General features: G+C 41.2%; 1 pseudogene; it reads right to left on the bottom strand.

Moving 5' to 3' along the window:
• Nucleotides 1–5,020: 5,020 nt before the first annotated feature.
• On the bottom strand, nt 5,021–16,736 carry LOC145036178 (uncharacterized; annotated as a pseudogene).
• Nucleotides 16,737–26,405: the final 9,669 nt, after the last annotated feature.

Below are 26,405 nucleotides of genomic sequence, written 5' to 3'. Positions count from 1 at the left end.
TTTATCTCCCTAAGTTTGGTAGAAGACCTGGGGATTCCAGTACAAGAGACAGAACCGTATGGGGTCCGAATGAGAACAGGGGACTGTGAAGAAGGACAGGGCATCTGTAAAGGGGTACTCCTACAACTCCAAGAAGTCGACATAGTGGAGGAGTTCCTCCCACTTAGATTGGGCAGCTCCGATGTGATATTGGGAATGAAGTGGTTGGAAACACTTGGAACCACCTAGACAAATTTGAAGGAACAATCAATGGCATTCGAAGTTGCGGGAAATCCAGTGTGTCTAAGGGGGATCACTCTCTCGGGAAGTCCCTCATCTCTTTAAAAGCCATGGAAAGGGAGTTAAGGAGAAAGGAACCAGGGGTATGGGTGGAGCTGAGTAATGTCGAGTTGAAGCATACGACCCCGACCCCGATTCCTAAGTTTTTGATGGGGATTTTAGATCGATTTCAGGGAATATTCAGCGAACCCCAGGGGCTGCCACCGAACAGATCCATCGAGCACCAAATCGAGTTGAAAGAGGGAGCCTTACGGGTTAGCGTAAGGCCATACCGGTATCCATATTTAAAAAAAAAATGAGATTTAGAAGATGTTACAGGAAATGCTCAGGGCAGAAATAATTCAGACAAGCACAAGTCCTTACTCTAGCCCAATTATCCTTGTAAAAAAGAAGGATGGGTCGTGGAGGTTTTGCGTGGACTATCGGGTGTTGAACCGAGCCACCGTGGCTGATAAGTTCCCAATTCCGGTGATAGATGAGTTGTTGGATGAATTACATGGGTATTCTGTCTTCAGCAAGTTAGACGTTCCAGGTATCACCAAATTCGAGTCCGAGCAGCCGATGTGCACAAAACCGCTTTTAGAACGCACGACGGGCATTACGAGTTCAAGGTAATGCCCTTTGGACTTACTAATGCCCCACCCACCTTCCAGGCCTTGATGAATGATATTTTTCGTACGTACTTGCGGAAATTCATTTTAGTATTCTTCGATGATATACTAGTCTACAGTCCCAATGACGAACTACATAAACAACATTTAACTACTGCCTTCGAGAAATTGGAAGAACATCAGTTATTCTTGAACCTCAAGAAGTGCGAGTTTGGAAAATCAAATCTCTCTTATTTGGGCCATGTTATTTCTAGCGAAGGGGTATCAACAGATAACTCAAAGATTGAAGCGATGTTGAGTTGGCCCACCCCAGGAACATAAAGGAATTAAGGGGGTTCCTTGGACTCACGGGGTACTATCGGAAATTCGTCCGAAAGTACGCCCAAATTGCGATTCCCCTGACAGAACAGCTCAAGCATGATCGGTTTGGATGGGGGAAGGAAGCAGAACAACCGTTTCGGAACCTTAAGAAAGCTATGACAACCTTACCGATCCTATCCATGCCCGATTTCCAACAAACCTTTATGGTCGAAACGGATGCCTTGAGGTTTGGGTTAGGGGCAGTGCTATCCTAAAACGACAGGTCAGTGGCTTACTACAACTTAACTTTACGGGTGAGAGCAAGGGAGAAATCCATCTATGAAAAAGAACTCATGGCGATTGTAAAGGCGGTCATGAAATGGAGACCCTACCTTTTGGGAAGAAGGTTTGTGGTGAGGACAGACCAGATAAGTCTGAAATACATTCTAGAACAACGGGTGATCGGAAATGACTACCAACGATGGGTAACCGAGCTGATGGGATTCAACTTCAAGGTTCAATACCACACCGGGGCTAGTAACCGAGTAGCTGATGCCTTGTCTAGGTGAGAAACCACCATCGCTTGCAATTCTGTGAGCATGACTCAATGGGGAAGTTGGGACAAATTAAAAAAAGAGTTGGACCAGGATGTCTTTGTGCAAAAGGTGAAACAAGACTTGGAGGCTAACCCCCAAAGCCACAAAGGCTTCGGAGTTTTCTTTGGCAATCTGTTATACAAAGGAAGGCTGGTGATTCCCGCCTCCTCCCCACTAATTCCGAACATCATATCGACGTTCCATGACTCGCCTATCGGAGGTCACTGGGGAGTCAAGAAGACCTTCCAGCGGGCAGTATCGGAAGTGTATTAGGTTGGCATTTGGGAGTCTATATCTGAGTTTGTCAAGAAGTGCAACATCTGCCAGCAACATAAAGCCCTCACTTCATCCCCTGCCAAGTTGTTGCAACCCATTCCAACTCCGGAGCAAGTTTGGAACGATATAACCATGGATTTCGTGGAGGGGCTACACAAATCAGGAGGGTGGGATACCATTTGGGTCGTAGTGGATCGCCTTAGTAAATATAGTCATTTCATACCTCTGAAGCACCCCTTCTCAGCAGCCACTGTTGCAAGCAAATTCCTGACAGAGGTGGTAAATTACACGGAATGCCCTTGTCCATCATTAGCGACAGGGACAAGATATTTCTAAGCCAATTCTGGAGGGAGCTCTTCAAACTACATGGGGTAGATTTGAAACGCAGCACGGCCTATCATCCTCAGTCAGATGGTCAATCTGAAGTGGTGAACCGGTGCCTTGAAACCTACATGCGATGTTTTTGTTCGGGCAAGCCTAAACAGTGGGCCCAGTGGTTAGCATGGGCCGAGTACTGGTACAACAGTACATACCACTCAGCTACAGGAATAACTCCTTTTAAGGCTCTGTATGGTCGAGACCCCTCCCCCCACCCTAATCAGATATGAGCGACAATTTACTCCAGTGGATGCCTTGGATCAATTACTAGAAGATCAAGATGCCATCCTTGATGATCTCAAGATGAATTTGATAATTGCTCAACAAAGAATGCAGGTTCAAGCCAACAAGAAAAGAAGGGATGTGGAGTATCAGGCTAATGATTGGGTGTTTCTTAAACTAAGGCCCTACACTAAGGCCCTACAGACAGAAGAACTTGGCTCAAAGGAAATCCGAGAAATTATCACCCCGTTACTATGGGCCCTTTCGCATATTGGAGACGATTGGAAAGGTTGCCTATAAGTTAGAACTACCACCCACCACAAATATCCATCCCACATTTCATGTATCCCAGCTCAGGACTGCTATTGGGACAACCACGCCAACTCAGAATATCCCACCACAGCTCAACGAAGACTTGGAATTGGTAGCTCAACCAGAATATCTACGGGGTGTACGTTTTAATAAGAATGGAGAGTTGGGAGAAAAAGAGGTGCTGATACAGTGGGAAGGGTTAGCAGAAACATAAGCCACCTGGGAAGACTACGGTAAGATGAATATGCAGTTTCCTAAGTTTGACCTTGAGGACAAGGTCAAAGTGTGGGACGCCGGTGTTGATAAGCCCCTGGTCCATCAGGTCTGCACTCGTAAGAAGAAATGGCCTAAAGTGGGCAGCCCAATGAATCATGGCCAGTCCAGTTTTCCTCAGGGGACAGATCAGGGGTAATTTGGTCCTTTTGGTTTACCCAGCAGCTGTGGAGCAGGAGACACCGGTAGTGGAGGAGGAATGTTTAACGTCTTTTAGCAGGGCAGTCCTTTTTTGTCTTTTTATTAGTATATATAGCTGGTAGTGGTATCTTTTGGGATTATGTTGATTTTGTATTGGTTTATGCAACTTGGAAAGAACTCACCTCTCGAAAGTGAGATTTATGTTACAGTTCTACGAATATTATTCCAGTTTCCTAGTCTCTTGAATCCATATTGCAGTGTTGGTTTTGATTATTTGTGTGAGCTTATCAGAAACTCGCTAAACTTTGATTCATAGTTGTTGGTTTCATAGTTTCAGGTACATTAGACGATAGGAGCAAGGAAAATGTATGATCGTACACATCCTCCTAATTGATTATGTTTTGAGAGGGTTTTGATACTCTGATTCTATGGTTTTGTGTGGAAAATAATGGGTTATTATCTTATAGTTTTGTGGAATGATTTTATAAAATTTAAAAATTTTATCATGGTTTTTGGAATGTGACAATGTATGACTAAGATTAGATGTTTAATTGGTGCAAATATCAATATATCTATCTTTATCGGTTTATTATTACAAATGCATAATTTTTTTGATTACATAATGGAAAACATTACAATTTTTGCTAATGTTTTTTTAGAACCTAAATATTTCTTTTACTTTTTAAATGTTTGCGAGCTATGGACTTATTTTTTTTCATATTGAAGTGACTATTTTTTATATTCTAAAACGATTAAAATGGAAAACGAGAACAATAGGAAACATGGCCCATGGGTTTTAATATAAAAACGAAGTGTGTCGACTACCGGTGCAAAAGGTAAGATATGTCCATACTGGTGCAAGAGGTTGAAATATAAGACAGTTAGGATCAATGTTCTAACAAATCTGAGATTTTCTTTTTCTATATACGATTTTCTTTTTCTGTGTGATCCCTTTTTATATACAAATTGGACCAAATTACATGGTCTATGTGGTTTAGTAAAAAGTCGCATTTTGAGTCCAAGTTTCAAAATTTATCATGAGTCCAAGTTTCAAAATACAAGTACAAATGGTCTTTCTGGTTTTAGGATCTTGCATCGATGATCCTTTCAGAAAATTCTCTCAATGGACTTCCATTGAGTGTCATTGTTTGCTTTTGTCTAATTGTCCTATATAAGTGGACATAATTCCAGGCTGTTGAGATTCAAGAATAAGCTTATGGTATCCTTCACAAAAACAAGGAGATACAAGCAGACATTTTATCATAGTTAGACTTTTTTTTCTTCTGTTTTCTTTTGTCTAAATTAACCCAAATAGTATCGGTAGGTCATATTTTGTTAACTAATGGAGTAATGGTTACGTATTTTTGGGAAGGTAAACTTCTATTTTCTATCAATGATGGATGTGTATTGTAACTGTGATATATACCAGTAATATGTTTATTTAATTCTTATGGTTGTAATGAAATTAGGTAATTGAAAATGAGATTTTAAATATGCTTTAAGATGTATGTAACAATCATGTATCCAATGCTTCTTGCATCATTTGAATAGGACCCAAAAAAAGACGTAAACAATGAGTTAATATTAAAAGATTACATAAAAGACATGTATATGTTTAAACATGAATGCGATTTAAAATGGAAAAAGTAAACAAATTACAGTGAAGAACAAGTCACAGTTGCTCTGAAATCCAAAGATGGCCAAACCCATACCATTTAAAAAAACAAGATGCCATCTACACTGTAAAACAAGGAGCATCCACTGCTTCCTTTGGCACAAGCTTACCAATCAACTTAAGCAAAGAAGCATCTAAACAACTAGTTTTTATATAATGAAGTAACATTTCTACAGTTGAAGCATCAAGTGAGAAACCTTTTCCTTCCATTTCATGTAGAAGCATTTCTACCATATCATGTTGTTGGTTCTTTAGAAATCCTTGGAGAAGAATCCGGTAAGTCACATCATCTGGTGAGCAGCCTCTCTTTTCCATTTCAAAAAACATTTCTTTGGCTTCCCCAAAAACACCTTCCCGAAAAACACCTTTGATCATCACAGTATATGTCCGAACGTCCGGTTGCAAACCTTTACCAGTTAGGTCATTGAAAATGTTCCTTGCAATATCAAACTTCCCATTTTTACTTGCACCATCAATGAGTATATTGTACACCTTTATATTTGAATTTAGCTTGTTGTCACCTATCAAATAGAATAAAGAGAGTGCTTTCTCCACTTGATTGTTGTTGCAAAGACCCTCCAAAACAATTGTGTAAGTGATTTCATCTGGAATCAGGTTGTGTGCCTGCATCTTGTTAAAGAGTTTGCATGCAGCTTCACAACGTCTAGCTTTAAACAATCCCTGTAGCATGGTGCTGTAAGTGATCACATTCGGTTGTATACCACCTTTTTTAGTTATTTCATGAAACAAATGCATGGCCTCTTCTATCTTCAATTTCTTACAATACCCATTCAATAAACTATTATAACTCACAATATTAGGAACCAAACCTCAAACCCCTATCAAATCAAAAACTTCCTTTGCTTTCCCCATTTCTCCTCGCAAACAATACCCATCAATAAGTGAGTTGTAAGTCACTACATCAGGAACCTTCCTTCTTTCAGTCATTAAGTTGATAATACAATTTGCATCCTCCACCTTCCCTTCCTTGCAAAGCGTATCAACTAATATACTATATGTCCGAACATCTAGAGAGATCCTATCATCCTCCATTTCTTTGAGCAATTTAGAGACATCATCCCAACGACATAAATTACAAAGGCCATGAATCAAAGAATTGTAAGTCACAATATTAGGTAGGATGCCTTTTTTGAAGACCATTTCTTTGAAGATTCCTAAAGCATCATCTACCATTTTGTCTTTGCAAAGACTATCAATGATGATGCTATATGTGATCACATCTGGTTTACAACCCCTTCTATCCATTAGTTTAAGCAATGCAATGGCAGTATCATTGTTGCCAAATCTGCAAAGCCCTTTAATCATAGTGCTGTACGTAATTGTATTAGGTTCACAAAGTTCCACTTTGATCAGCTTCTTAAATAGTCTTTCGGCTTTGAGGACTCTATTTTCAAGGATGAGTCCATTTAAGAGTGTGTTAAAAGTGCAGACATTTGGTAATATATTGTGTTTGAAGCCATAGCCTAAGACTGCAAATCCTTCATTTGTGCGGTGCATTTGGCAACAGCACTTGATCACAATGCTAATAGTGTGCACATTAACAGGAACACGAAGGGCATTCATTCGTTTAAAAAGGTCAACCGAACAAGAATACTGTTTCATTTTGGTAACTGCTTGCAACAACTGGGTAAATTTGAAAACTGAGGGCAGAGGTTTCCTCTTAGTCATTTCATCGAACAGTTGGAGGGCATCATCAAGGTTAGTAATCTTCTCACTCATAGACCGATAATGATTAACCGGTGTTTGACGATTAGGAGAAGATGTTGAAAGAAACCGAGCTGAAATCGTTTTGGGGGTAAAGATTCCGGTGCCAAATTGTGAAAATGATGAAATGAGGGTGGAATGAGCAACAGATGTATCTTTGAACTTGTTGAGGGGAGGAGAGACGACAGAAGAAACAACGTGTTTTGGTTTCGCTGGAAGCACCAAAATAATCTTCGAGCTTCGACCACTTGGATTCACCATTAAAAGGGACTGGCCTACAACGAAGAACGGAACAGCTCGTGTTATTGACCTCGTTTTGTTTTAGACTGGTTTTGTTTTATCAGTGTAAACTGGGTAAAAAAAAAAACTGGTTGCGTGTATCTTTTAGGAATCTTAATTTTGTTAAAAAACCTGTAGGGGTGTTTTTGACTTTTTGTCCATAACGGTCTACCTGTATAATATGTATGCGTTATTTTTTAAAGATATTATATTTCCAGAATGTCCTGTTTAATATAATTTGTACATAATCACGACCTTTTATACGAAACATTTTTAAAATAATGATTTTGAGTTCATGTTCATCATCAGTTGGATTTGGTTAATATCCGAAGATATGGAAATTATTTCGTAATACTCCAATGTCCCGTTAAATATGCACCTGATCTCAACTATCTTTTATTTTCATATCAAACATTTATAAAGCAACCATCATCAATTGGATACATATATTAATTAATATCTTAATATAGGGAAAATTATCTCATCATAGTTAAAATCATAATCACTGACCTTTTATACGAAACATTTTTAAAGTCATATTATACGTAAATGGTCATTGAATTTTGTTGACCTTCACACTTGTGGTCTATTTTTTATTTTTTATAAAAAAATTTGTTATTTTAAAAGCACCGATTTTAAGGTGGTTTTTTTTTCTTCTAAACGTTATGGACGAAGCCCCGGATAACTTATTAGTTAAAGTTTGAAGAACAACAACATTTATCCTTTTTTTTACTGCAATACGTGAATTAATTCACAATAATTATTTACTCCCTAGATGTTGTGAATCTACATTTTGTGCATCGTTCCTCACCCAAAATTAAATCAAACTTTGAGGAACAATGATAACCTTTTTTTTTTTTACTGAAATATCTAACATTTTTTTCTTTTTGCTTCTCAAACATTTTTACCTTGAATTATAAACATCAACATTAAATAGCATTTTAGTTATTGTATGGGACTCGGTTCTTTTCTTAAGATTAACATTCAAAAGTTACCACTGCAAGTAAGTTGAACAATTTCCTTGTTGTCAATATGATCCCAGAACCAACAGTTTGATCTTGCAAAATTGTTATTTAGAAGTTACAAAAACAAAGGATTCATATTGTTATGGGAATACCAAAAAATGGTTTTATGTTATCTTGTATGTAAACTTCATACTTAAACTTGTTCGGTGGATACAAATGAAAAGGTTTTAGCAAATAGAAAGAACGATAAGTGCAACTAATTTGACATCTCACAATGGAATATTGTATTTTTTTATGCAAAGAATTAAATACATTTTAATACGTATGTTTAACTGACATGAAAATTATCTTGCACACCAAATGCTTATTTTGTTTTGACTTTTGAGCTTATCGTGATGTAGGCTTTTCATTTCGAGAACCAGTTATTGATACTAAGTATTGAGTAGATATTAAAAAGTAAAATAAACAGGCTGCATATTTTAATGTGAAGTTGAACATAAATGGGACATAAGATGAGAAAAGTAAATAGATAACAATGAAGAACTAGCCATAATAATGATGAACTTAATATTGGCAAACAAAAATAACTAAATGATAACAAACTTGCAGACCAAAGATGGCCTAAACCATACCCTCTTAGAAAACCAAGAAGCCATCTACACAGTAAAACAAGGAGCACCCACTTCTTCCTTTGGCACAAGCTTACCAATCAGCTTAAGCAAAGAAGCATCGAAAGATCTAGCTTTTATATGATCAAGTAACATTGATACAGTTGAAGCATCAAGTGAGAAGCCTTTTCCTTCCATTTCCAGTAAAAGCATCTCTACCATATCATGATGAACATACTTTAAAATTCCTTGGAGAAGAACATTGTAAGTCACACTATCCGGCTGGCAGCCCCTTTCCTCCATTGATATGTGTATTTTTATATATATTTATGTATAACATATCTTAATATTTTAGCATTTATTATTATTATTTAGAACTAAAATAAACTTAATATGCTTTGAAATATTTAATTACAGTTAAAATAATGCAAAAGAAAGAGAATGGAGCTGAAAAGATGCAAAAAGGATATTGCTGGCAGATTGACCCCTCTTCAGTGTTTTGGGTATATCTGATGACTCATAAGTCCAATTGACGAGGTTCAAACTGTTCTGAAAACTAGATGAAATTTCCTACGACTTATGTGAGAGGGACTTTTGGCTAATTCGACACTTATCTTATCCAAAATTGGCCTTGAAGATGAAGCATAAAAGCTGGACGGAAATTCCCTCCAAGTTACTTATTCCCCAAGCTCCACTTATCTTATTTTTATTTGCTTAATCCCTAAGCCACCATTAGTTTCCTTATTCCAATCCAACTCTAATATTCCATATAAATTCCATCTCCATCAACTATAAATACCCCATATCATTCCACCAATTTGAATAATTTATGATATTCCACTTCGACTTGTGCAACAAGAAAACTTCATAGTTGTCGTTTTGAGGGTCTAGGAGGTGGCCGGAAGGCCGTTAAGCTAACAGGAGCGGAGATCGGAAGGGTTGGAGAGCGGATACGTGTCGGTAATCATATGGGTAGTTAACGTGACCATGTTTAGCATTCCATTGTGTTACTATTCTGTATTTAGTTTCTGATTTGGGTGTAAAAACCTTTTACTTTGTGTTTATGATTGAATGAAGCTTTGATTATTAGACTAATTGCTATATTGAATAGTTTGTTTGTGTTTAATTTATCTTGCCAAGCTTGTTAAAAGATCCTTACGTATTAATGATAATTATTTGCTGTTAATTGTTAAGTGAATTGAGTTGTATGAACATATGCTTGATTGCTTGTCTCTTATGATTTTGGTGACCATCGAGATTATAAGTCTAGGAATAACGAATGTGAAACTAGGATTAATTTGGGAATAAGTAAGTTAATGTGTGAGCCTTATTTGATGACCATCAACAAGAGGTTAATTGAATGCCTAATTTGATTAACTATATTTGCAATTCTTGCTTGATACGAACTGAACACTAGGAAGCATGTTAGTTTAACCAATTGATCACTGTTTGAATTGACTTGTTTGCTAAAGGATTAGTTATAGTGAACGCGAATCTAATCATTTTAGGAATCGGTGAACACGAATAAATGAATTTGTGTATGCAATTGTCTATGTTTTTAAAGTGTAATTTGTCTAAACCAAAGTACCTGAAGAGATTTGCTTTCCTGTTAGTTTATCGAGAGTTGTTAATTAATTGTTCGTTTGAGATTTATTAAACTACTTCTTTATTCATTCCGTGTAACCTGTAACCTATAATTAAATATTTTAAATTAATTCACCACCGTTCCCTGTGATCGACACCCGACTTACCTAAGCTATACTGTAATCTGACTAGGTACACTGCCTATAAGTGCATAGTTAGTCTAAGTTTGTTAGGTTATAAATATTAAAATTAGTGGGTACTTTTGTGCACATCATCCATCTTAAGAAAAAACTCTTTTGCTTCACTCACTAATCCTTCCCGACAAAAACCACTGATCATTGTATTATATGTCCAAACATTCGGTTGCAAACCTTTAACAGTTAGATCATTGAAAAGGTTCCTTGCAATATCAAACTTCCCACTTTTACTTGCACCATCAATAAGTATATTATACATAGCAATATCCAATTTTATCTTATTCGCCCCATTCAGATGAAATAAAGTTTGTGCTTGATCCACTTGTTTGTTGTTGCAAAGACCCTTCAAGACTATTCTGTAAGTGCTTTCATCTGGAATCAGTTTGTGTGCTCGTATCTCGTTAAAGAATTCGCAAGCAGCTTCACAACATCCAGCTTGAAACAATCCTTGTATCATTATACCGTAAGTGATCACATTCGGTTGCATACCACCTTTTTTAGTTATTTCATGAAACAAATCCATGGCTTCTTCTATCTTCAGTTTCTTGCAATACCTATTCATTAAACTACTATAAGTAGCAACATTAGGCATCAGGCCTCGAGACCCCATCAAATTTAAAACTTCCCTTGCTTTGCTCATTTCACCTCGCAAACAATACCCATCAATAAGTGAATTGTATATCACTACATTGGGAACGTTGCCTTTTTGGATCATTAAGTTGAAGACACCTTTTGCATCTTTAACCTTACCTTCTTTGCCAAGGGAATCCACTAATATACTAAACGTATGAACATTTGGGGAGATCCTTTGCTCTTCCATTTCTTTGAGTATTTTATCGACTTCGTCCCAACGACACAAGTTACAAAGGCCGTGAATTAAAGAGGTGTAAGTGACAACATTAGGTAGGATGCCTTTGTGGAAGACCATTTCTCTGAAGAGGTTTAAAGCATCATCTACCATTTTATCCTTGCAAAGGTTGTCAATGATGGTGTTATTTGTGACCACATCAGGTTTACAACCCTTTTCATCCATTAGTTTAAGCAAAGCAATGGCTGTATCATTATTACCAGATTTGCAAAGTCCTTTAATCATAATGTTGTACATAATTGCATTAGGTTCACAAAGTGCTTCTTTGATCAGCTTCTTGAATAACCTTTCGGCTTTGAAAACTCTATCTTCTAGGACAAGTCCATTTAAGAGGGTGCTAAAAGTGCAGACATTTGGTAATATATTGTGTTTGAAGCCATAGCCTAATACTGCAAATCCTTCATTTGTGCGGTGCATTTGGCAACAGCACTTGCTCACAATGCTAATAGTGTACGCATCCATAGGAACACGAAGGGCATTCATTCGTTGAAAAAGCTCAATGGAACAAGAATACTGTTTCATTGTGGTAACTGCTTCCAACAACTGTGTAAATTTGACAACTGGGGGCACAGGCTCCCTCTGTATCATTTCATCAAACAGTTGGAGGGCATCATCAAGGTTAGTAATCTTCTCACTGAGAGACCGAGGATGATTAACCGGTGTTTGACGATTGGGAGAAGATGTTGAAAGAAACCGAGCTGAAATCGTTTTCGGGGGTAAATATTCTGTTGCCAAATTGTAAAAACGATGAAGGATTTCTTAATGAAAGAAGTGGGGAACAAGTAGCGAATGTACCTTTAAATTTGTTGAGGGGATGAGAGACAACAAAGAAAAAAAGGTTTTTTGGTTTCGTCGTAAGCATCATAAGGATCTTCAACTGCGACCTCCGACTACTTGGATTCACCGGTAAAAAGAAGGGAGACTGCTTCTAAACGAAGAAAGAAAGAAATATTGTTTCTTTATCAAGTCGTAACAAGGGTCCAACCCAAATTTTGGTGTCCCGTGTATGGAACAGGGCCGGATCAGCCCTTGTCCAAATCTAAAAAAGAAAAGTTACATTACATATTGAATGGAGCAGGTCGTTCACCCCATAAAGGGTTTACATTTTTACCCTCTAAATTAATCAAATCAAAATTTTGATATTTGATTTGATATTATTTTTTTCTTTTATCTTTTATTGTTTTTTTGTTTTTCAATTTTGTTTTTTTTTTTTGTTATTTTTATTTCTTTATAATAATAATTATTATTATTGTTATAAATTTCGCATAAAATTTTAACATTTGGACGACATTATAAATTCAAACGGTTATATAAAATCGGTTTTTTGATATTTTTATATTTTAATATTAATATTATTATTGTTATAAATTTCGAACAATATTTTATAAATCGGACATTATAAATTCGAATTCTTATATAAAATCGGAAGCATCGTATAGTGTTCGAGTAAATGTTTTCAATCCGCATAACGCACCACGCAATTGTAATACTGTGCCAATTAATATCCAGAATTAATAGGGACAAACTTTGTTTTTGTTCCGATTTTATATAGTCATTCAAATTTATGATGTTCGATTGATAAAATGTTGTTCGCAATTTTTAATAATAATAACAATCAAAATATTAATATTAAAATATAACAAAATATATTTAAAAACCGATTTTATATAGCCGTTTGAATTTATAATGTCGTCCGAATGTTAAAATTTAGTTGTAAGAAATTAAATATCATCATACCATGCTTCGATCACTTTTAAATGATGACAAGTGCAATAAAAATTTATTAGTTTTATTAAATATGAAGTGTTACAATCTTAAGTGTGTTGGAGAAAAAAATATGAGGATATTTGATTTCTCTTTAGTTATTATGTTTATATGGAAGTACATTGCTAGTTCTTTCTACCTAATTATAGCAATGTACTGTCAAGTGTCAAAGTACATGAAAAAAAAATTAAATTAAATTAAATATTTTTTATGATAGAAATAAGAGTAAAATGCTATGTAAGACCACCAAATGAAAGTACAATGCCTTTTCATGTATTTAGCCAATAATATGGCTACATACAAGATGTAATAATTAACATTCAATATTTTATCTAATATAACATCTTACTTCATTTTTTTTTTTGTATTTTTTCTAATTTAGCTTTTTATATTTTTCTTATTCAATCATTTCTTATTTCAAAAGCAATGTACTTTGTTGTTCACACATATAGAAATGTATTTTGATAATATTGGTTGCGGTATCTAAGCCTTTGGTTTGTGTTTTGGAGTCACATGGTAAAATATTTGGTTTTTATAGCTTTTTTTATATCTTTAGTCAGTATGATATGGTGTTATTGTGTTTGGCGGGTCGAAGGCATCAATGCCAACCCATGATTTATTATGATAAGGGTGCTAGTTGTCTATCTGACTTTTACATGTGTGACCTGTGATATACATACCGGGCGGGGTCTGATGCCAAGCGGGTCCTGATGAGTGTATTGTATGTTATTTGTCTTAGTGATTCTGGCATGTATTTTACGTGGTTGTATGTATACCGGGTGGGGCCCAATTCCAAACAGGGACTAATAAGTATGTTGGGCGGTGCCCAATGCATGTTACTAACAGATCTGTTCCGGGCAAGGCCCGATGGTTATCGGTTGTAACGCCCGGGTTTCGGAGCTAAGAATTTTTAGACAATGTAATAGTCTAGGTCAACTGTTGTAACTCTTCCTGAAATAATAAAAATGATATATTTGAGTATTATGTGAATTATGTGTATTTATGTGCTTATTACTCATTTATAAATGTATAATAAATAAAGAATAAAAATAAGCATCAAAATTAAAATGTGAGATAAACCCGATATCTTTACATAAAGTTGTAGTGGTCGAAACAAGGATTTAGGAGATATAAAGAACGCCGAAATCTGAGTTGTACCGAAGAAGATATGATCCGTCGAAGTTTCGCGATGGAACCAGCACGATACCTACCGGGAAGCGTAAATAGTGAATTTACGATATAGCGATTTTTACCCTTAACGATCTAATCAAAAGTTGTAGAATACGTTAAACCGAGAGCATCCATAAAAAGAACGCCCAAATCTGACTTCGGATGAGGAAATTATGATTTTTTCGAAGTTTCGGCTTAGCAGTGTACAGCCCGAAACTCGAATTTTAGATCGAGCGGTTTTTGGCCTACGTGACCTAAATGATAATTGAAGATCTCATTAATAGGAACTCAACGGTAAAAAGACAGACGAAAACAGAGTACGTATGTAGAATTTATCAATTTTACGCGAACATTTAACAGTATAATCTCCCCGTACTGTTAAATTTAAGATCGGTCGAAAATTAGTCGACGGAGTCAAAATAAAAGTTGTAGATCTTATTTTTACCTACGTGTGGATATAAAGAACGTTAGAAACGGAGCTCGTATGTGAAAGTTACGGATTTTAGAAGTCGGAAGTGTACTCTGCGAAAATGGTTGACGTGGCACAATCTTGGTCATTGCTTTCTCCCCAAGGCTTACCACCAGATGGTGACATGTGGCACCAAGTTCAGCCACATTTCACCCTATAAATACCACCTCTCCCACCCTCATTTTCTTCACACATTTCTCATTCTTTCTTCTCTTTACTCTCTCTCTCTAGAACCTCTCTATAGCCCCGAAAGCCCCCGAAAAGCCTAGGGAACCTCCCTAGCACGAGGCGGAAGCCCCGGAGTGCTCGACGGCTCCGAGAAGAAGAGCTTTTCGACTTGGGAACACTGCTCCAAGCAAAGCCTAGTTTTTCTATAAAATCCGCTGTAAATGAGCTACGCCTACGCTATTTTTAATATAGCTTTTATTTAATTATAGTAACGTTATTAGGAACTTATAATAAATATTTGGGCTATTATTATGGGTTATATAAGTATTTTTTAACGCTTATATAATAGTAATAATAGCTAGAATATCAATTAGTCTCGGCGAATAATAGACTAAACTCTAGTGGTAATAATACTAGGTTTCGACGAAGGATATTATTTTTAAGAAGCTAAGCGCTGTCTGAGTTCGGAATCACCACCTTTTCACATGAGTGCATCGTCCCTTTCATCTTACACATAGATATGAAGTATTTTATATAAACTACGTGCTATGTGTGTATATTATTTTTATACTTTCTATCTATGCTAGATGAAGGATTTTATACAAGTTTTATATGATTTAAATTGTCATGTATTTTATATCTACAAAAATGTTGGGGTAAAACATGGGTAGATGTAATAGGTGATGTGTGATAAAATGATGAAATGCCTCGATGTTGTTGTTGTTGATCCTGTCATCTAGCAGAGTATAGATGACGACAACGGACTCTTGTAGACGGTCCAGTGGAATGATGATAGGCTCGCAACCTGTAGGTGTTGTGAACGATGTGTTCACCGGTGTACTCGATCCCCCTCATGGTTGCCTTTAGGACATTTATTGCTGAGGAACCCCCTTAGCAGTAGTGTCCATCCCGATGATGATCCTTAGGATAGGTCCCTTATGATAGGTGTTTAGGGACGTAATGTGAGGATAACGGGAACGGGTAATCGGGTTATTGTTGGTCGATGAAATTAATAAACTTATTTATTGTGGGTTGAAAACCCTATGTGCTCACCAAGCTCCCAAGCCTGACCCACTCAGTTTTATGTATTACAGGTAGTGGCGCTCGAAAATAATTGTGATGTGTTGGGATGAAGGATTGCGGATATAGGCTTGTAGATATGAAATAATGTAGTAAGGCTTATATTGTATTGTTTATACTTATGTACTGTATCGAACATGACATCCCAAGTCTCTTAATGAAATGCATTTCTAAGGAAATGCTTTTGATAACTCTTTATCATATTATTGTTTTGGGACAATTTCCACAACTCTTTTATTAAAAGGTTACTCTAATTTTGAAATAAAGTATAACCAAAAAAAAACATTCTTTTCTGGCCATGATTTTGGGGATGTCACAGTTGGTATCAGAGCATTAGTTTAAGCGAACTAGGAATTTGTAGGATTTCTAGACTTAAACTTAGAATGCTAAGCAATGATAGTGAGGTGTGAGGACTAGCTTATTTTAGGAATTATGCCTAAAATGCTTTTATGTGCTAAATGCTTTGTGCCTTATATGCTGTTATTTATTCGGATCTATGGTATGTTGCCGACCGGATCTGCAAACCTTATGTGTTTAGGATTCTAAACGTACGACTACGATATTAGAACTAGCATGTAAACGTTTCGAAGTGATAAGGACGATTTAAACGTCTATCCTAAATAAAGATCTAAATTCACCTTATTCGGTGTATAGATCAAAATGACTAGAACCCGCAGTGGAGCTGGGAATGCAAATGGGAATAGGAATCAACCCCTAGTGATCAGCAAATACCTGTTGTAGCAAATTCCCCCGAACCAATTACCATGGTTAGAGTACAAGCCATTATTCGTGCCATGTTAGCAGAACAAAGGGATAAAATGAGGCAGATATTGCACGAAAATAAGGACGAACCTACTATGCCCATTGAGCAACCCGAGCTGATTCCCGAGCAATCGGAGGAAGGGAACTACAGCCACCAAGTGAGTCAAGTAGGGACTCAAGGTGAGCAAAGGGATGGCCGGTAGAGGAGAAACAACAAGGATGGGTGGATGTACAAGAATTTCTTGGGTGCAAAACCACCAAGTATCTCAGGAAGCCCTAAGCCTGTGGAGATAATGGATTGGATCTCCGAGATGGAGATGGTGTTTGACAGCTACAACTGCAGCGAGAAGAGGAAAACCATCTTCGCTGTAAGACAACTGAAAACTAGAGTCTTAAGCTGGTGGAATGTAACGACCCAATTTTCACATCCAAAAATTCCGTTTTTAAAACATTACTTTAGAAAATGTTAATAAATAAAAACATTGTTTGACCAAACTACATCACGACAGAAACCATGTTCAAAAGTCAAGTCATACAACCAATCGAAACATCAGAGTATAAATCCCAGATAGATCTAATAAATGCGGAAACCCGTGTGTGTGCATGATGTGCCGCTACCGAGCCAGCTCCTTCCCCTTCGATGAAGAGGTAACTGAAACCAAAACTGTAAACTGTAAGCACAAAGCTTAGTGAGTTTCCCCATTATACCACAAACCATACAATCACATAACATACATAAATTGTCAGGCATATGTGGGTGCCCGACCTACCCCTTCGGTCCTCTCGACCGGATACTGCCTAGCATATCTAGGTGCTGGCCTCCCCTTCGGTCCTCTCGACCGGATACTGTCGAGCATATCTAGGTGCTGGCCCCCCTTCGGCCCTCTCGACCGGGTACCGGGGACTGTTTCACCCCCTACTACTACCACATAACACATATATCACATAGTCTATATAGCATGGCTGGGCATGACTGCCCCACAGCCATATCGACCGGTAACCTGGGGACTATCTCCCTTGCTATCACTAGCACATAGCATCATATCATACAAACACATAAACATAACACAGGTAGTAGCAGCCCTAGATGAATATCACAGAGACAATCATCTAATCATACATCTCCTACTGGTGGGCCGGCATTGTGGCCTTAGACCCACCACTATAAGAAGGTAACTCACCTCGGAGTAGCTGCTGATCTTCGTGAGAATAGTCTGACTGCTGCTGTTCTGGAAATCCTCCGGCGGTATTCCCACCAAACACTTAGTCAAAAACTGCTAACTGACCTTTGGGTAAAATGACCATTTTACCCCTTATCATGCCCTAAGTCAAAATCAAAGTCAACTTCCAGTTGACCCGACTCGCCGAGTTGGCTCGCCAACTCGCCGAGTCCATGTCCAAACGACTGTCTTGAATTTTGTTTCTACTCGTCGAGTTAGGCGTCGACTCGACGAGTTCTCCTTCCAAACTGATGTTCAAGTCCTTCATCCTACTCGCCGAGTTGTATGAACAACTCGCCGAGTTCATCTTCATCCGATGAACAAGTTGTACTGTGACTCGCCGAGTTGTATGAACAACTCGCCGAGTCTGATCTTGATCTAAGGAGATTGCCTTGAGCTCGCCGAGTTTGGGCATCGACTCGCCGAGTTCCACTATGGGTGAGTTTTGGCTTCCAACTCACCGAGTCCCTCCTAGACTCACCACACGACTCGACATAACAAAAAAAAGGACAAACCCGGAGACTCGCGACTGGACTCGCCGAGTCAGATGAGCGACTCGCCGAGTCCGCTCCATGCAAGAGCTAAAAATGCGATTTTGCTCGAATCCAGTCCATGCCATTCGTAGATCTGGGCTCCTAGAGCATGAATAACACGTAAAGTCTCCAACTTTGCGTGTAAATATCCATCTATGGGGTTTTTAGGGTTCAAAATGCACCAAAAGAGTAGATCTAAGGTTTATATGCAATATGGGCTCATAAAGGTAGTAGATCTGAGCTCCTGGAGCTCAACCATGCTTAGATCTAGAGGCCAATCAACTCATTTCGAAATATGATGCACATACAAGCTTGGAAATGAGTCATGAAGGACTTTAATGGGACCATAAGCATGGAGACAAGGGGAAAACGAGCCATACCTTAGATATCACTCTGAAATTGCTCACAAGTGCTTGACCTTCTCTTCTTCTTCTTCTTGATCTCCTTCCCTACTCACTCCAATTTTCAAGAGGACACACCAAATGGCTTCAAATCCACAAAACAAGGCTTAGAACGAGGTATATGGCTCTTAGGGTGAATGGGGGCTGGCTTGGGGGCGGAAAGGGGGATTAAATAGGGTGCAAACCCCTGAAACTTAGGGTTTCATCCAACAGCGGTGACTTGCCGAGTCCAGGATATGGACTCGCCGAGTCGCCAACTTAAACGCGTCCCGGGTCCCGTCCCTACTTGGCGAGTCGGACCTATGACTCGCCGAGTCCAAGGCTTAAAAAGGAAAATACTTAATTAAGATTTACATACCAGGAACCAGGTGCTACAAATCTCCCCCACTTATTTTAGACTTCATCCTTGAAGTCTGCTACTCGATCCTGGAACAGCTCGGGGTAATGCTCCATCATTTCATCCACCGGCTCCCAAGTCCACTCCGAACCCTTGCGGTGCTGCCATTGCACCTTCACTAACTCCACCCTTTTGTTTCTCAAATCCTTCGACTTCCTATCGAGGACTGCAACTGGGCGCTCAATGTAATTCAGGCTGTCGTCAACCTGAATATCCTCCAACGGCACTACTGCTAAATCATCCACTAAGCACTTCCGCAGCTGAGAGACATGGAAAGTGATGTGGATCTGGCTGAGCTCGTCCGGCAGATCCAATCTATACACCACCTTGTCCACCCGGGCTACAACCCTGAATGGTCCGATAAATCTCGGGCCCAAGTTGCCCCGCTTCCTGAATCGGATGACGCCTTTCCAAGGCGACACCTTCAGGAGAACCATATCCCCGACTTGGAAATCCAAGTCGGATCGACGCTTGTCGGCGTAACTTTTCTGCCGACTCTGAGCAATCTGAAGCCTGCTCCAAACCTGCTGAATCCTCTCGGTCGTCTCGAGCACCACCTCGGTGCTCCCCATGACCCTTTGGCCAACTTCACCCCAGCATATCGGGGTCCTGCACCTCCGTCCATACAACATATCGAATGGGGGATGGTCAATACTCGCGTGGTAGCTGTTGTTGTATGAGAACTCAGCCAAGGGAAGGTAGGTATCCCAGCTACCACCGAAATCTAACACGCATGCCCGCAGCATATCCTCCAAAGTCTGGATGGTCCGCTCGCTCTGACCATCCGTATGCGGGTGAAGGCGGTGCTAAAATGCAAACGAGTGCCCAACTCGTCATGAAACTTCTTCCAAAATCTGGAAGTGAATCGCACATCTCGGTCTGATATCACTGACACTGGCACCCCGTGTCGCGCTACTATCTCCCTGATGTAGATATCGGCCAACTTCTCGGCCGAGATGCTCTCCTGGATCGGAATAAAATGGGCGCTCTTGGTCAATCGATCCACAATGACCCAAATCGAATCTACTCCACGCGCAGTCCTGGGAAGCTTTGTGATAAAATCCATCGTGATGTCTTCCCATTTCCACAACGGGAAGTCCAACGGCTGCATCTTCCCATGCGGTCTCTGATTTCGGTCTTGACCTTCCTACAGGTCAAGCACCGCTCAACGTACCATGCCACATCCCGCTTCATGCAGGGCCACTAATAATCTAGACGAAGATCCCTATACATCTTTGTCGCCCCGGGATGAATAGAGAATCGGGACTTGTGCGCCTCCTCCATCAAGATCTGGCGCACGCCTCCGTGGTACGGCACCCACACCCTGCGGTGTAGTGTCAATAGTCCTCGACTATCATAATCGAAGGAGGAATACCTGACCCACCACACGTTCGCTCTTGCAATCTTCCTCCTTGATAGCCTCCTGTTGAGCCTCCCGAATCTGCTCCAACAGGGGAGTCACCACAGTCATCCTCATGCAAATATCCTTGATCGGCACCACCTTGCGGCTAAGCGCACCGGCCACCACGTTGGCCTTTCCCGGGTGGTAAAGGATCTCATAATCATAATCCTTCACCACGTCCAACCACCGACGCTGCCTCATGTTCAGATTCGGCTGATCCATGAGGTACCTCAAACTCTTGTGGTCAGTGTAAATGGTACACCGAACCCCGTAGAGGTAATGCCGCCAAATCTTGAGGGAAAAAACCACTGCCCCCAACTCCAAATCATGCGTCAGGTAGTTCGCCTCGTGACGCTTGAGCTGCCTCGAAGCGTAGGCAATGACATGCCCCCTCTGCATCAATACCGCGACCAACCCTGAAATAGACGCGTCAAAATAAACCACAAAATCCTCTACGCCCTCTGGCAGGGCTAAGATCGACGCCTCGCACAATCTCTGTCTCAGTGTCTCAAATGTCGCCTGCTGCTCGGGTCCCTACCGAAAGACCACGGCTTTCTTCGTCAACCGTGTCAGGGGTACAACTATCTTGGAGAAATCCTGAATGAACCTCCGATAATAGCCTGCCAATCCTAGGAAACTCCGAATCTCAGATGGAGACTTCGGAACCTCCCATCTCATCACGGCCTCGACCTTGACCGGATCGACCAGAATCCCGTTCTGGTTGACAAGGTGTCCGAGAAATTGCACCTCGCGCAACCAAAACTCACACTTGGAGAACTTGGCATACAAGCTCTCCCTCCTCAGGGTCTCCAAAACCTCTCTCAGACACTCCTCATGCTCCTCCTGTGTCTTGGAATAAACCAAGATGTCGATAAAGACTATCACAGACCGATCCAACATCGGTCTGCATACGTGGTTCATGAGGTCCATGAACGCGTCAGGAGCATTGGTGAGCCCAAACGGCATCACCACGAACTCATAGTGGCCATAGCGCGTCCGAAACGCGGTCTTCTGCGTATCCTCCTCCCTGACCCTCATCTATTGATAACCCGAACACAAATCAATCTTGGAGAACCAAGACGCTCCCTGAAGCTGATCAAAGAGATCATCAATCCTCGGGAGTGGGTAACGGTTCTTCACCATTACCTTAATTAACTCCCGATAATCTATACACATCTGGTGTGACCCGTCCTTCTTCTTTACAAACAGAATCGGGGCTCCCTAGGGTGAACTGCTCGGTCTAATGAATCCCTTGTCTAGCAGCTCCTGCAGCTGCGTAGACAACTCCTGCATCTCAGGAGGAGCCAGCCGATATGGTGCCTTGGCTATCGGGGCCGCACCAGGAACGAGGTCAATCCTGAACTCCACCTGTCGCTCAGAAGGTATCCCAGGAAGCTCCTCTGGGAAAACATCTGCGAAATCTCGCACCACCGGAACCTCGCTCACGGTCGCATTACCCGCCTCCCGGGTATCCATCACGTACGCAACATATCTTGCGCATCCCTGCTGAAGGTAACGTCTAGCCCTCGCTGCTGAACATACGGCGGGTCCGCGATGTGGCCTCTCGCCATGAATCACTAACTCTCCCTCACCTGGGGTCCTGACTCGCACTAGCTGTTGCGCGCAATCTATCACCGCCCCATTAGGGCTCAACCAGTCCATGCCTATGATCACCTTGTTCCCACGCAACGGAATGGGAACCAAATCCACCAAGTAGCGCTCCTCGAACAAACGCAATACGCAGTCCCGAAATACCATCGATGCTCGCACCGATCGATCATCAGCAATCTCTACTTCCAAAGGGCAATCCAGTATGCCCGAAGACTCATGAAACTTTTTGCTAAGCGCAAGGGACACAAACGATCGGGATGCACCCGAGTCGAACAACACCTGGACTAGAATACCGTTCACATGGAACGATCCTAACACATATACATATACCGGGCACATATAAATATCATAACATCATATAAATAAACGAGAGGGAAAAGAATCATACCCGTCACCACATCGGGTGTTGCGCGTGCCTCCTCGGTGGTCAGCTGGAATGCTCGGCTCCTTATCACTAGAGCCTCTGCCTTGCCCTGTCGGCCATCTGTGATCCGCAGGGTCGCTGGAGCTGGCGCCTTTACCGGCGCTGAACCTGCCAACTGGGGGCAATTGGCCTTCTTGTGGCCCCTCTGGTTGCAGTGGAAACACAGCAACTCCGATGTCGGAACAACTGCTGCCGGAGCAGTGCAATCCCTGCTAAAGTGCCCAAACTTGCCGCACTTGTAGCAGCCTGATGATCCCAACCTGCACGCCCCCTCGTGCGTCTTGCCGCATTTCCTGCAGCGGCCCCGTCCCTGTTGGCCTTTTGGCCCCACATCTAATCCCTTGGGCTTCTTCCCTGAAGCCCCTCCTAGCTACCCCTCCTCCGCTTTCCGTTTTCAGATGTGCTCCAAATCTATCTCCCTCTCCCTTCCCTTGGCAATCATGGAGTCCAAGGTGGGGCAAGCTGAAAAACTAACATGCTCTCGAATGTCAACCCGAAGCATATCATGATAACGGGTCCTCCTCATATACTCGTCACCTGCATACTGGGGCACCAACAAAGCCCTCTCCCGGAACTTGGCGGTGATTTCCGCCACAGTCTCAGTCGTCTACCTCATATCCAAAAACTCCCTGGCCAGCTGCTGAAGCTCGATAGCCGGTGCAAACTCTGCCCTAAACCTGGTCACAAAGTCCGACCAGGTCATAGCCTCGATAGCTGAGGCTCCCAAAGAGTCACCCACTGACTCCTACCAATCTCGAGCTCGGTCTCGTAAACACCCTGTTGCATACCTCACCTTCGACCCCTCAGGGCAGAAGCTAGTCAACTGTGCAGACTCGATGTCTGCAATCCATCGCCTGGAAACAATGGGGTCCTTCACCCCATGGAAATTAGGTGCACCGCTGCTCCTGAAGTCCTTAAAGGACAACGTGCGAGATCCCGACTGGCCAGATGCCATGTCGCTCCTGAACGCCCTGAGGTGATACTCCATCAACTCGATGATCCCTTCCTTGATCGACCCGAAGATAATGGGGGTCGACACAAGGATACCTCTGGTGATCTCTGACGCGATAAACTCGCGTAGGCTCTCATCTACTGGCTCGGAACCTGATCCCGAACCCGATCCCTCTCCTGAACTGCCAACTGCTGGTCTCGGGCATAGTACCACCATTCTGAAATACAAAGAAATAACAACTGTTAGCGATACTGATACCCCTGGAGGGATCCCACCCACTTTCCCTAGTCTTATCTTAGCCTTCCTCGGTTCGGGTACGGACCCTATGCTTTCAGTAGTACGGGCCCATACTACCTTCCACATCTATCCGTACCTTCCCCAAAGACCGCCTCGACTCGACCAGGTCCCTTCCCCTACTGCTGATCACTGCTACTCATTATCCTAGGCTTACCCTAGGAAACCTTTAACTCCACCCAACCCAGTCCTCAGCTGCTGAAGGCCTCTTGGTGATGCCAATTTACTATTACCTGAATACAATCACATGTGCTGAGGCTCAGATAATCCTTCGAGTAAGGGACTTATCTCTACAATGGTTAAGACTCAAACAAGAGCTACACAATAGAGTCAAATCCAACACTCTGAGATTATTCAACCGATGTGACTTAAACGTATTCATCTAACGGTTAACTCCCATCACTTCAAGGCCCACATAGCACAAAGCAAACAGCATTTGGACATAAGAAAACAATCTCAAGCAACTCCATCCTCGAAGAGAGAACTGAACTAGTATACAATGCTAAACTCGTACTATCAGGAATAACCTAAAAAGGCTACCCTACTGCTGTCTACACAGCTCTAGCATGCAGCTCTTTCATATACTGAAGCACATAAAGCAGGCACATAAGGCATCACTCCTAGATCCTTAGTCCTATTATAGCATGCTGTTCTATAAAAACTGATAAACATAAATAAACTTGTATGGGTACATTGGGGAATACTTACTTGAGCTTGGCCGGTTGCGCACATCACACGCATTGTCCTTTCTTAAAACCCTTCACTTAACCCATTTAGAAAACATTTTCTCTTTCCAAAATCTTTTAATCCCTCGATTTGAGTTCAAACACCCCCGAAGGCGTGTCCGAATCCCTCAAACCAGGGCTCTGATACCAACTTGTAACGACCCAATTTTCACGTCCAAAAATTCCATTTTTAAAACATTACTTTAGAAAATGTTAATAAATAAAAACATTGTTTGACCAAACTACATCACGACAGAAACCATGTTCAAAAGTCAAGTCATACAACCAATTGAAACATCAGAGTATAAATCCCAGATAGATCTAATAAATGCGGAAACCCGTGTGTGTGCATGATGTGCCGCTACCGAGCCAGCTCCTTCCCCTTCAATGAAGAGGTACCTGAAACCAAAACTGTAAACTGTAAGCACAAAGCTTAGTGAGTTCTCCCATTGTACCACAAACCATACAATCACATAACATACATAAATTGTCAGGAATATCTGGGTGCTCGACCTACCCCTTCGGTCCTCTCGACCGGATACTGCCTAGCATATCTGGGTGCTGGCCTCCCCTTCGGTCCTCTTGACCGGATACTGTCGAGCATATCTAGGTGTTGGTCCCCCTTCGGCCCTCTCGACCAGGTACCAGGGACTCTTTCACCCCTACTACTACCACATAACACATATATCACATAGTCTATATAGCATGGCTGGGCATGACTGCCCCTTCAGCCCTATCGACCGGTAACCTGGGGACTATCTCCCTTGCTATCACTAGCACATAGCATCATATCATACAAACACATAAACATAACACAGGTAGTAGCAGCCCTATATGAATATCACAGAGACAATCATCTAATCATACATCTCCTACTGGTGGGCCGGCATTGTGGCCTTAGACCCACCGCTACTGGATGGTAACTCACCTCGGAGTAGCTGTTGATCTTCGTGGGAATAGTTTGACTGCTGCTGCTGCTGCTATTCTTGAAATCCTCCGGCGGTATTCCCACCAAACACTTAGTCAAAAACTGCTAACTGACCTTTGGGTAAAATGACCATTTTACCCTTGATCATGCCCTAAGTCAAAATCAGAGTCAACTTCCAGTTGACCCAACTCGCTGAGTTGGCTCGCCAACTCGCCGAGTCCATGTCCAAATGACTGTCCTGAATTTTGTTTCTACTCGTCGAGTTAGGCGTCGACTCGACGAGTTCTCCTTCCAAAATGATGTTCAAGTCCTTCATCCTACTCGCCGAGTTGTATGAACAACTCGCCGAGTTCATCTTCATCCGATGAACAAGTTATACTGTGACTCACCGAGTTGTATGAACAACTCACCGAGTCTGATCTTGATCTAAGGAGATTGCCTTGAACTCGCCGAGCCTGGGCATCGACTCGCCGAGTTCCACTATGGGTGAGTTTTGGCTTCCAACTCACCGAGTCCCTCCTGGACTCACCACACGACTCGACATAACAAAAAGAAGGACAAACCCGGAGACTCGCGACTGGACTCGCCGAGTCAGATGAGCGACTCGCCGAGTCCGCTCCATGCAAGAGCTAAAAATGCGATTTTGCTCGAATCCAGTCCATGCCATTCGTAGATCTGGGCTCCTAGAGCATGAATAACACGTAAAGTTTCCAACTTTACGTGTAAATATCCATCTATGGGGTTTTTAGGGTTCAAAATGCACCAAAAGAGTAGATCTAAGGTTTATATGCAATATGGGCTCATAAAGGTAGTAGA

This window comes from Lactuca saligna, chromosome 3, assembly GCF_052625555.1.
Source record: "Lactuca saligna cultivar CGN05327 chromosome 3, ASM5262555v1, whole genome shotgun sequence".
In the NCBI taxonomy this organism is placed as follows: domain Eukaryota; kingdom Viridiplantae; phylum Streptophyta; class Magnoliopsida; order Asterales; family Asteraceae; genus Lactuca; species Lactuca saligna.
The sequence above is the reverse complement of the archived record's forward strand: the minus strand, read 5'-3'. Positions and strand labels throughout refer to the sequence as shown.